The sequence below is a fragment of the Littorina saxatilis genome, linkage group LG13 (assembly GCF_037325665.1).
Source record: "Littorina saxatilis isolate snail1 linkage group LG13, US_GU_Lsax_2.0, whole genome shotgun sequence".
NCBI classification, from domain to species: Eukaryota; Metazoa; Mollusca; class Gastropoda; order Littorinimorpha; family Littorinidae; genus Littorina; species Littorina saxatilis.
The window spans coordinates 8450375-8461769 of record NC_090257.1 but is presented as its reverse complement, the minus strand read 5'-3'; the positions used below and the strand labels follow the sequence as shown (position 1 = coordinate 8461769).

The following is an 11395-nucleotide window of genomic DNA, read 5'->3' as shown; positions in this document are numbered from 1 at the left end:
CGGCGGATCCACTCAATGGCTTGCCATAAACGCTGATGTCCGGTTCACTGCAGACTCACCACAATGACCTACTTCCACAGTTTAACGGTAGCCATACGTACACTGCCTCAGACTGAAAGCCTACACTGCGGGTAGAGGTAAACGTTGTCTTTCTTTTGTTCTTTGTTATACGGATATTGCGCTGGTTTTCTTCAACGAAATGGACTGGTCAAATCCTTTGGTACAGTAAACACACATTAGCTTTTGTCACAATTACAATTTTGGTTGTTTGTTGTTGTGTTGTTTTATTTTCAAAAACACAGTCCTGTAAAGTGACGCAGATCACAACAGTTTGAACTTCTTTTCTCAAACGTCAGTTGATGATTAGCTGTGCACACGGCGAACTCTTCACGCAAAGAAAACAAACACCTGGTTAATACGGAGAAATGTCTTTCTCTGCTGAAGCACACAGCAAGTGGATGGAATTCGTATTAATTTACTGTTCAAAACTTTGCCGGTGGGAAACTGACTGCACGCAATATGGTCACACTAATGAATTCACACGAAAGTTTGATGAAGATGGATAACGAAAGAGCACGCAAGGGATGGTTCTTCAGACGCCGAAGAGAACTGTCTTGACTCTGACGGTGAAGATACGTTCCCTGCACGTGCGTTGGTATCTTCATCAGAGGTGGACCATACCTGCAAAACAGACAAACATTTTGTTATTAAAACTATGCTGTTAATCACATAACCAGTCCACATCTACAGTACGCTATTCAGCTTTCTGGGGAACTTCTACAGAACACGTTTTGCACAGAGAAAAAACACCACCACCACCAATAACAACAACAGCGGCAGACCTAGTAGTTCCATAGTTTATAAGTAATGTTTGTCCGACATCATATTTTTGTTAATTTGTAACTACGTAGGGCGCGTAATATAAGCGTTCGCTTGAGTTCGTGTCCCTATTGTTTATCGTTGTATTGTTGTACCATGTTTGATTTAATAAAACATTGTTTAAAGCTGCAGCAACAAGAACAACAACAACAACAACAACAACAAAAGCAACAACAACAACAACAACAAACAAAAAACAACAAAAACAACAACAAAACAAACAAATAAACAAACAAAAAAACAAACAAACAAACAACAACCAACCAACAACCAACCAACAACCAACCAACAACCAACAACCAACAACCAACCAACCAACCAACCAACAACCAACAACCAACCAACCACCAACCAACCAACAACCAACCAACAACCAACCAACAACCACCAACCAACCACCAACCACCCACCAACCAATCACCAACCAACAACCAACCAACAACCAACCAACAACCAACCAACCACCAACCAACAACCAACCAACCAACAACCAAACAAACAACCAAACCAACAACTAACCAAACAAACAAAGAAACAAACAAACAAACAAACAACCCCTCAGCCATGACGAAAGCTCCAGGGACAAAGGTAATTGTGAATGTGCCGGCTATAGAGTAACATATTTTAGGGTAGCACGGGTTAGTACTGGATTCACTCAATGCCTTTCGATTAGTTCTTTTCTACGTGTATGCGTTTATTCGTGTGTTAATTTGGAATCGGTTCAGCCCATTTTCTGTCCTTGTTTTTCCGTGTAGCTGGCGATTTCCCTGGAAAAGAATGGTGAATAGAATAATGATACGTCCTTTACTAACGCTATAACCAACATCATAATCTTAAATACCTCGTGTATATAGTACTAGAGGAATACCCGGCTTCGCCGGGGTGAATCGCGAGACAGAGACAGACAGCGTGGCGGTTCATCACAATCACCTCTGCAAGCGAAGTCCTGTCAAACGGGATTGAGAATTTTAGAGCTTATTTCTTAGCCCTATATTATCTGTTGTGGCTTCTCAAATGCCAGAACATACAGACAGACAAAAGCCGCTAGACCCCATCACAAACAGAACTCTACAATCAACAGGTTTTTTCCCCCACACACACACACAAACACACACACAGAGAAGCCGTATATATATATGCATATCTGTATCTATAAATATATAGAGATAGGTGAGAGTGTATTTTTCGCGTGGCTATAAATTGATTCGACCTTTTCACTTTGACAGTAAGAACAACTTACGGGTGCAAGGGAAGCGTTCTGGACAGCGCAGTGACATTCTAAAAATAGTCACTCTCAGAAACGGGAATTTGGGGTGAGACAGACAGCGTGGCGGTTCACCACAATCACCTTTGAAAGGCGAAGTCCTGTCAAACGGGATTGAGAATTTTAGAGCTTATTTCTTAGCCCTATATTATCTACTGTGGCTTCTCACATGCCAGAACATACATACAGACAAAAGCCGCTAGACCCCATCACAAACAGAACTCTATAATACATAGGTTTTTGCCTACACACACACACAAACACACACACACACACAGAGAAGCCGTATATATATATGCATATCCGTATCTATAAATATATAGAGATAGGTGAGAGTGTATTTTTCGCGTGGCTATAAATTGATTCGACCTTTTCACTTTGACAGTAAGAACAACTTACGGGTGCAAGGGAAGCGTTCTGGACAGCGCAGTGACATTCTAAAAATAAATAGTAACTTACAACTGAACGGGAAAGCCACACGAAGGAAGGGAGATAAACGCCAAACACTGGAGAAGATAAGGAAGAGTTACTTATAATGGTGAAATGAACACAAAAACGAACATGAGTTTAGCGCTGCGCGCTGAGAGCACGTGTTGAAATATCTCATCGATGATATTGTGTCCGGGGTGTAGCTGAATACGGTGTCCAAATTTGAAAAAGAACCACCGAGAACTTTGGCGTTGTGATGTGGTGTAGCGGCTATGGTGTGTCGGTATGGGGGCCCGGGTAAGCTGAGGTGGAACCAAAATAGCTGAGGTGGAACCAAAATCGGTTCCGCGCTGCGCGCTGAGAGCACGTGTTGAAATATCTCATCGACCAGGTTGTGTCCAGGGTGTACCTGAATATGATCACCAAATTTGAAACAGATCCATCGAGAACCTTGGCCGCGCATCGCGCACAGACAGACAGACACACAGACAGACAGACACTAGTCGTATATATATATAGTATTATTTAAAATGTGTACAAGGGGAGTGGGGGTGTTTTGTCCGTTCACGTTATAGATCGGCTGATTGAGGTTCTAGTGAATGCTTTGGTTTGTCCATCGACCGTTCCATATACCCTTAATATTCCTCTTTTTTGTGTGTGTGTTACAAGAAAACCGTACACATGAATATGCTGACTAAGCGATACGACACAAAGTGATCGATGAGCTGCCGCGAACAGCTGAGCGAGCTTGTTACCAAGATACCAGACCTCTCTATTGCAGGGATGCTGAGTCAGCGTTCAATAATTCACTGTCCAACACTGTCATGGAAGAATCGATTTCTCCTGAACGCAGCCAGGCGAGGCCGAAAAATAGGTGCGGCAGTCCACTCGGTACAAAGAACCGCTCTTATGGGAGTCGTTTGATCTTGGGCCGCATCACGCCTGGCCAGCTCGGCGTCACGGTTTTCCTATTGTTCACCACCGAGAAGATGCTGCTGTAATTGGTTGGTCGGTTCGCCGGTTGCTTTGTTTGTTAATTTGTTAGTTTGTTTGATGTGATGGTTAGTTGGGCGCGTGGGTGTTAGGCCCAAAAAAAAATAGGTCTGTTTACGGTAACCCGACCGACCCTAGTTTTTTCGCGCGACCCTAGACTTTTTTTTGGCATTTGGGGAAAAAAAATCTTGTTTTTTTGGCAAAATAACGTAAAAATATGTTTTTTTGGGAAAAAAATTAAATCCCGACCTACCGACCCTATTTTTTTGGCCTATGTTACCGTAAACAGACCTATTTTTTTTTGCCTTAACGCCACCCCCCCCCCCCCCCCCCCCCCCCTTTCAGCTATTTCCGGAGTTCGTCTATTCCTATGGTGTTGTCAAACCTTCAAACATTCGGCAACAAAAAGCTGAATTTTGCTACTTCACTTTCCACACTACATGTGAGTATATCCCAAGCAAAATGCTAATAAATCTTCACCGTAGTGAAGTGTGCAAACAGCCCGCTAAAAGATACAGACGAGATATGAAGGACTGTGCACACAAACTGGGAGAGTCGTCGTCTTTGAAAGAGTGAGACAAAAGTGTGTGTGTGTGTGTGTACGAGTGCGTATGCATGCGTATGTACGTGAGTGTGTGTGTGTGTGTGTGTGTGTGTGTGTATGTGTGCGTGCGTCTGTCTGTGTCTTTGTGTCTGTCTGTGTGTGTTTGGGTCTATCAATGTACCCGGTGTACAAGGTTCTGTGTCACTGTGACACAGTTTTAAGTTGTTGCTATAAACAATAAACACCCACTTTTATAGCACAGTAAAACAGCAGATTCTCCACGAAAGACACTTAAAATCACACAAAAAGAAAAGTCTTTTTTTTTTTTTTTTTTTTTTTTTTACAAAAAGAAAAGTCTATACTCACGCCTGGGTGGTCAAGATTCGAAGACTTTAAAATTCATCCAAATATATACTAGACACAATTTATCTTTCAAAGTAGTGAAACAAAATCTGGATTCAACATTGAAATGTGTGTCATCTTTGACTTAAAATGCCATGTCGTACGTTCTTAACCTCCAAACATAGATGTTAAAATTAATTCAAATATATGTGCAAGTTATCTTGCAGAGAAGCAAAACAACACCGGTATTCAGCATTATAATGTATGTCGTCTTCCACAGATGAAATGTGAAGTGTTTGTTTAAAAGGTCGTACGGCCTGCGGCATAACCTTACAACATACTCAGTGCTCCAATGGAACCTTTTTTTTAAAGGTCCTTGTCTACATTTTTATACCGAAATCGCCATTTGACCATTAAAATGCAGAGTCTATTATCTACAAATATCAACAATACACCCCCTTTCGATCAGGAAAGACGAAGCCAGTGTAGCCGTTTGAAAATTCATTGTAGTATTCCAGCGTAGTACTCATAGTAGGATATCCTTATTTGGAAAATGCCAAGCGCAAAAATCCTCTCAAATCCCGTGCATTTTGTGCGTTTAAAAAAAAGCTTGGACAGCGCTCCAGTGTCAGACTGTTGCTGCACTTGTTCGGGCGTGGCTATAAGCATAGTGACATGAATTTGATTGGTCAGTATTTTTAGGCAAAGCACATGTTCTCAGCAAACAGAAAACAAAATATTGGAAGCGTGAGTCACGCTACCCAAAAATAAAATCTTTTTTTTACATATATTTTTTTTCTATAACTTTTTTCCCCATGGTTCATTCATCATTTGACATAATTTTGTATCGAAATCTAACCATAAGATTATTGAAAAAAAGCAAAAATGTAGACGACCACCTTTAAGACTTCCAAAAATCTTTCCTGTTTGACGCAAAACTCTACTTGCCCAAACGGATTTTACACTCAAACGTACCCATGTCAGTTGAGTGCCATGGACTATCTTTCGGCAGCAGTTTTCACATACTTTGCTCAGCGATATGGAATTTGAGGAGAATTATTTCTATTTTAATGTTACCCGCTAGTGCAGGCATGTGCTGTGCCTGAATACCGTGTCTGGGAAGTTGCGTACATTCGTTAGCACGGTCAAATAGTGCAAATACAAATCACAAGAAAAATTCTTCGTTGTTGTTGTTGTTGGGGATATAGCTCAGTTGGTAGCGCGCTGGATTTGTATTCAGTTGGCCGCTGTCAGCGTGAGTTCGATCCCAGGTTCGGCGGAAATTTATTTCACAGAGTCAACTTTGTGTGCAGACTCTCTTCGGTGTCCGAACCTCCCCCCGTGTACACTACATTGGGTGTGCACGTTAAAGATCCCACGATTGACAAAAGGGTCTTTCCTGGCAAAATTGCTTAGGCACAGTTAATAATTGTCTACCTATACCCGTGTGACTTAGAATAATAGGCCGTGAAAGGTAAATATGCGCCGAAATGGCTGCAATCTACTGGCCGTATAAAATTTCATCTCACACGGCATCACTGCAGAGCGCCTAGAACTGTACCCACGGAATATGCGCGATATAAGACTCATTGATTGATTGATTGTTGTTGTTGTTGTTGCTGTTGTTGTTGTTGCTGTTGTTGTTGTTGTTGTCGTTTTTCTTTTTCTATTATAATGTTACCCGCTAGTGCAGTAGTGCAAAGAACAACAAAACGTTAGTGCAACAGGCGTTAATGATAGGCTTATTACACTCATTACGACACATTGCCGTACAGGAGTGGGAACGGGTGGGGGTGGGGGAGGAGGTGAGATTCAAATGACTTACTCATCAACATCAACACCAGCCGGGGAATGGCTGTCTTTTTGTATTAGCATTTCACAGCAGGATCTTGCTTGACAATTTACAACTGAATAATTATGGTCACAGGTGTTGTGTCGATAAAAGCACGAGGCCTATAGCTGTGCACTTCACAATACTGTCAGTTGTTGTTAGAAGCACTAGCTAATATATAAGAGGGGGGGCAGGAGAGGGGGGGGGGGGCTAACTGGGGAGGGGAGGGGAGGGGAGGGGAGGGGGAAGACAGAGAGTAGGTTGGTTACAGCTGTCAACAGGTGTGTAAGACTGTTCGCATGCGCGCGCGCGCGTGTGTGTGTCTGTGTGTGTGTCATGCGTGTGTGTGTGTGTGTGAGCGTTTTCCGAAGTGGGCCACCCGGCAGCTTCAATACCGGTGTAACACGAAATTTTTACTCCACGAAAAATTTACTCCGGAGTAAATATTTCGTACGAAATTCTTACTCCGAGTACACTTTTCGTACGAGAAAAGAACTCCCCAAGGCACGAAAAAATTACTCCCTCCACGAAATTTTTACTCCCCATTTTTTTTACTTCCAGTAAAAATTTCGTACGCAAAAATGGGATGCGGGCGAAGGGATAATGCCAATAAGTGATCTCGCACACACGAATGTCGCGCTACCCTCCTTCCACCCCTTCCACCACCAAGACTAACAGGGGACAAGGGAGTAAAAATGTCGTACACCTGGCATGGGAAGTTAAATTGCTTGTGTTGGGGTGAAGTAATTTATTCGTTATTTATTCGTCCGGGGAGTAACATTTTTGTACGAAATGTTTACTCGGAACTCACCTGTCTTGGGGAGTAATTTTCTCGTGTAATGGGGGAGTGCTTTTTTCGTGAAGGTCGTAACTTTTTCGTACGAAATGTTTACTCCGGAGTAAAAAATCTCGTGCGAGTAATTTTCTCGTGTTACACCGGCATGTACTGTGCGCCATCCGACTCTGTAACTGAAGTACAGGTTTCAGAAACTAGACATCTCATTTGTTGCAAGCGGGCGTGTCCTCATAATGTCTGCAAATTAAGCCCAAATGAGCCTTTCCTTGTATCGCAGATGTCGCCAAGTTACAAAATTATGTGTAAGCTTGCCGCAGATGTCACTTTGATGTCACACGTGTGTTCATACACACTGTGACTTGCACAATCTCCCATGTCATCAACTTCTTGTCAGTTTAGCGCTGTTACTGAGCCTTCCGAATTAAAGTCACCTGTCGTGTGTTCGTCTCTGTGCCGCACAAGACCAAACTAGCCAGGTAAGCCATATTGTGCACACACACACACACTGACATACACACACACACACACACACACACACACACACGGCTGTGACACACACTCACACTGATGCGCGCGCGCACGCACGCACGCCGCGCACACACGGCTCAAACACACACACATGCACCGGCACGGCCGCACACACACATACACACACAGTGACACATACAACACAAATGCCATGCCGTATTCCCATTACCGGGTTCACTGACTCAGCTAAAGCAAGCAACATTGACTGAAAGCCGACAACGCCGATGATGATTTGCACAATAGCCTACATATACAGCTAGCACAAGCCCAAAGAATTAACTGATGATAGTATTGATACACACACAAAACATTTACACGTGTGTTTTAGGCGTATTTACCTGTTCTGTCGAAAACAACGTCACCGGTGAATGCACTTTCACTTTCACACCGTGAACGGCCGAATCCGTCACTGAATGGGATCAATAATAACCAGGACACACGCTACGATTCGACGATTTCCAGCTAAGATCCCTCCTACACACCTAGCAGATCTATCTATCGCCACACAAGCCTATGTTCACATGTCAGTAGTGCGTTCGATGCAGCTCAAATTACTAACTATCCTCAGTGCACAAGACCGAATCGGAATTCAGATTAACACAGTTGCGTGGCGTGTGTAGGTCCGAAAACAGAATGTAACTACCTTTGTGTGTGCTAAAATGCCGGTCTTTGTTAAGTCCGCTACAAACACTGCCAATAAAAATAGGATTTCTTTGCTGTGCGTTTCGGTTCACTTGCGTTTTCATTTCCGCTTGGATGAATTTTGCAAGGGGAAGTGTAATAGTACGGTACGCGATCGGTCATGTTAATTCTGTCTCAAGTTGAAAGGGCACCAAGACAGATCGGCGCCCCGGTACTGATGTTTTCCTTGTGTGGCTTAATTATGCTTTTGTGAAGAAGAAGAGTGTATTTGGGTTTTGTATTGTTGAAGTGTGTGAATGGTTGAATAGCTGTGGTGATGTACTGATTAAATGATGTCATCGACAAATTGTGTAGGTTGTTTTAAGGTTCATATAGTGTGTGTGTGTGTGTGTGTGTGTGTGTGTGTGTGTGTGTGTGTGTGTGTGTGTGTGCGCGCGCCTGTCTGTAAGTGTGTGTGTGTGTGTGGGGGGGTGCCTGTCTGTAAGACGATGTGTGTGTGTGTGTGTGTGTGTGTGTGTGTGTATGGGCGCCTGTCTGTAAGACGGTGTGTGTGTGTGTGTGTGTGTGTGTGTATGGGCGCCTGTCTGTAAGACGGTGTGTGTGTGTGTGTGTGTGTGTGTATGGGCGCCTGTCTGTAAGACGGTGTGTGTGTGTGTGTGTGTGTGTGTATGGGCGCCTGTCTGTAAGACGGTGTGTGTGTGTGTGTGTGTGTGTGTATGCTGGGTGCCTGTCTGTAAGTGTGTGTATGTGTCCAAGCGCACTCAAACTCATGTCTTTACCTTTTCAGGTGCACAATATCTCCGTTCATATTACGAGAGAAAAATGCACAACTCTGTCATCCAATGTGCCTGCATGTTGTATGGGAAATCTTCTTTTACAGTACATGTAAATCATACATTCAAAATAATATGGCCTGATCAATAATTAATTACAAAAGAGGAATACATACACAGACTCACATGTACACCATTGCATCAGACAACACCCACACACACACACAGACAGGCATGCGTACACACACACACACAAACACACACAGGGAACAAAACAAACACAGACACACACACACACACACACACACAGGGAACAAAACACAGACACACACACACAGGGAACAAAACACAGACACACACACACACACACAGGGAACAAAACACAGACACACACACACAAACACACACAGGGAACAAAACACAGACACAGACATAGACACAGACACAGACACACACACAGGGAACAAAACACAGACACACACACAAACACAGACACACACACAAACACAGACACACACACACAAACACACACACACACAAACACAGACACACACACACACACACAAACACAGACACACACACACAAACACAGACACACACACACACACACACACAGGGAACAAAACACAGACACTAGGTTTGGTTTTGTATTTATTGTTATTGGTCTCAACTCTTCAAACAAATTTGACAAAGTCATGAATCTCTTCCTCTTGTTAAAAAGTTTCAATTATCTGGTGTCCGCGTTCTTGAATACATACATCGTGACTTGATTTACAAAAACACATAATAGCATGGTCTTCTTGAAAACACATGCACATGAAAATGGGTTGTGTGTCTTCCGTTCAAATAGACGTTTTCCGGAAATAACTCTGAAAATCCTGACAGAGCTATTTTCGATGATCGTCTGTTAGGCAACACAGAACATAAACATGTTTAAAATATACCAACCAGCAGTTGTTTGAAATAGAAGTTTCCTTGTCTTGGTTTGTGGGAAAATACATGTAACAACATTCACTGAAGCAATTATTTTTATCAAAAATTCTTGTGCAAGAAGAAAGGGGCTTGAAGGAAACAGTGAAATACAAATCAGCATCTATAGTACAGCACTCAAATCACACACTAAGTCTTCATTATTGCATTTCACTATGTGTGGCCGAAACTCTTCATCTCAACAAACCCTTTACTTTATTTGGTGTTTAACGTCGTTTTCAACCACGAAGGTTATATCGCGACGGGAAAGGGGGGGGAGATGGGATAGAGCCACTTGTTAATTGTTTCTTGTTCACAAAAGCACTAATCAAAACATTGCTCCGGGGCTTGCAACGTAGTACAATATATTACCTTACTGGGAGAATGCAACTTTCCAGTACAAAGGACTTAACATTTCTTACATACTGCTTATCTCAACAAACCCTGTAAAAAAAAAACAAAAGAGTGCAATATTTATATATATATATAGAGAGAGAGAGAGAGAGAGAGAGAGAGAGAGAGAGAGAAGAGAGAGAGAGAGAGAGAGAGAGAGAGAGAGAGAGAGAGAGAGAGAGAGAGAGAGAGAATTGAATTGAACTTTATTTAACACGGATTAAGATTTAAGGCTACGCCTTTTCTTCAGACATGAGACCAGCAAATGTTCCAAAAGTAGGAAACTAAGCCGGGGTCCAGGGGCCGCATAGGCCCCTGGTGGGAACCAGGGGCAACGCCCCGGTAGGTGGTTCAGGGGGGCTTCCCCCCTGACGGAAAATGAATGTTAGAATTATAAAGGCCATTTTGGGGCCTCTCCTGATAGCAAAAAATTAGATCATGCCTTTTTAAAAAGCCATAAAAACCACAAGAATTACAATATGTTTTAGCATTTTAAACAAAAGTGTAATTTATAACAATCACACACACACACACAAAACTTACTTAAGAACTTTCAGAACCAACACATTTTTTCCACCAAGTCCGTATTTCACCACGCAGTGGCCGTTGTCGCACCACGTGCACACGGCCTGACCGGGAATGGATATCTTGGCGATACTGTCGCCAATGAGCTGGCGCCTTTCTTTCTTGTTGATAATGACAGTCACTTCTTCTGACAGCCAGTTGGCTTTCCACTTGTTTTTCACACTTTGGTCGTCGATCGTAAGAGCTTCCACAGCCGACAAAACAATACGGAATCCAGACGCCATGATGCTACATTTTTCACCTTCGGCGTTTGGAGATCGGCAGCCAATCAAAACAACCCGCAAACCGCCATCGGTGAATAATTAAGCCTAGGCGATAATCGTCGGAGATCGACAGCCAATCAAACGCGACCCATGATACTGCTATGGGTTCACGCGAGTGGTGGGGTGCGAATGCATTGACTTCAGACGCAGACAGCTTCAGCTGA

At 43.0% G+C, this 11395-nt stretch overlaps 1 protein-coding gene across 5 annotated transcripts in view; it reads right to left on the bottom strand.

The window, feature by feature from the left end:
* LOC138983534 (dystonin-like) overlaps positions 1–8313 on the bottom strand; it is a 101825-nt gene extending 93512 nt beyond the window's left edge. For 2 of the 5 annotated variants that reach the window (XM_070356794.1, XM_070356796.1), the window contains exons 1-2: positions 7945–8297; positions 1–681 (exon numbers count right to left, since the gene is read on the bottom strand). The exon at positions 1–681 is cut by the window's left edge and continues 294 nt beyond it. The gene's annotated coding sequence lies outside the window, so the exon portion shown is untranslated. Of the gene's footprint in view, positions 682–7944 lie in introns of all 5 variants that reach the window. The other 3 variants (XM_070356793.1, XM_070356795.1, XM_070356797.1) reach the window with 3 other exon arrangements.
* Positions 8314–11395: the final 3082 nt, after the last annotated feature.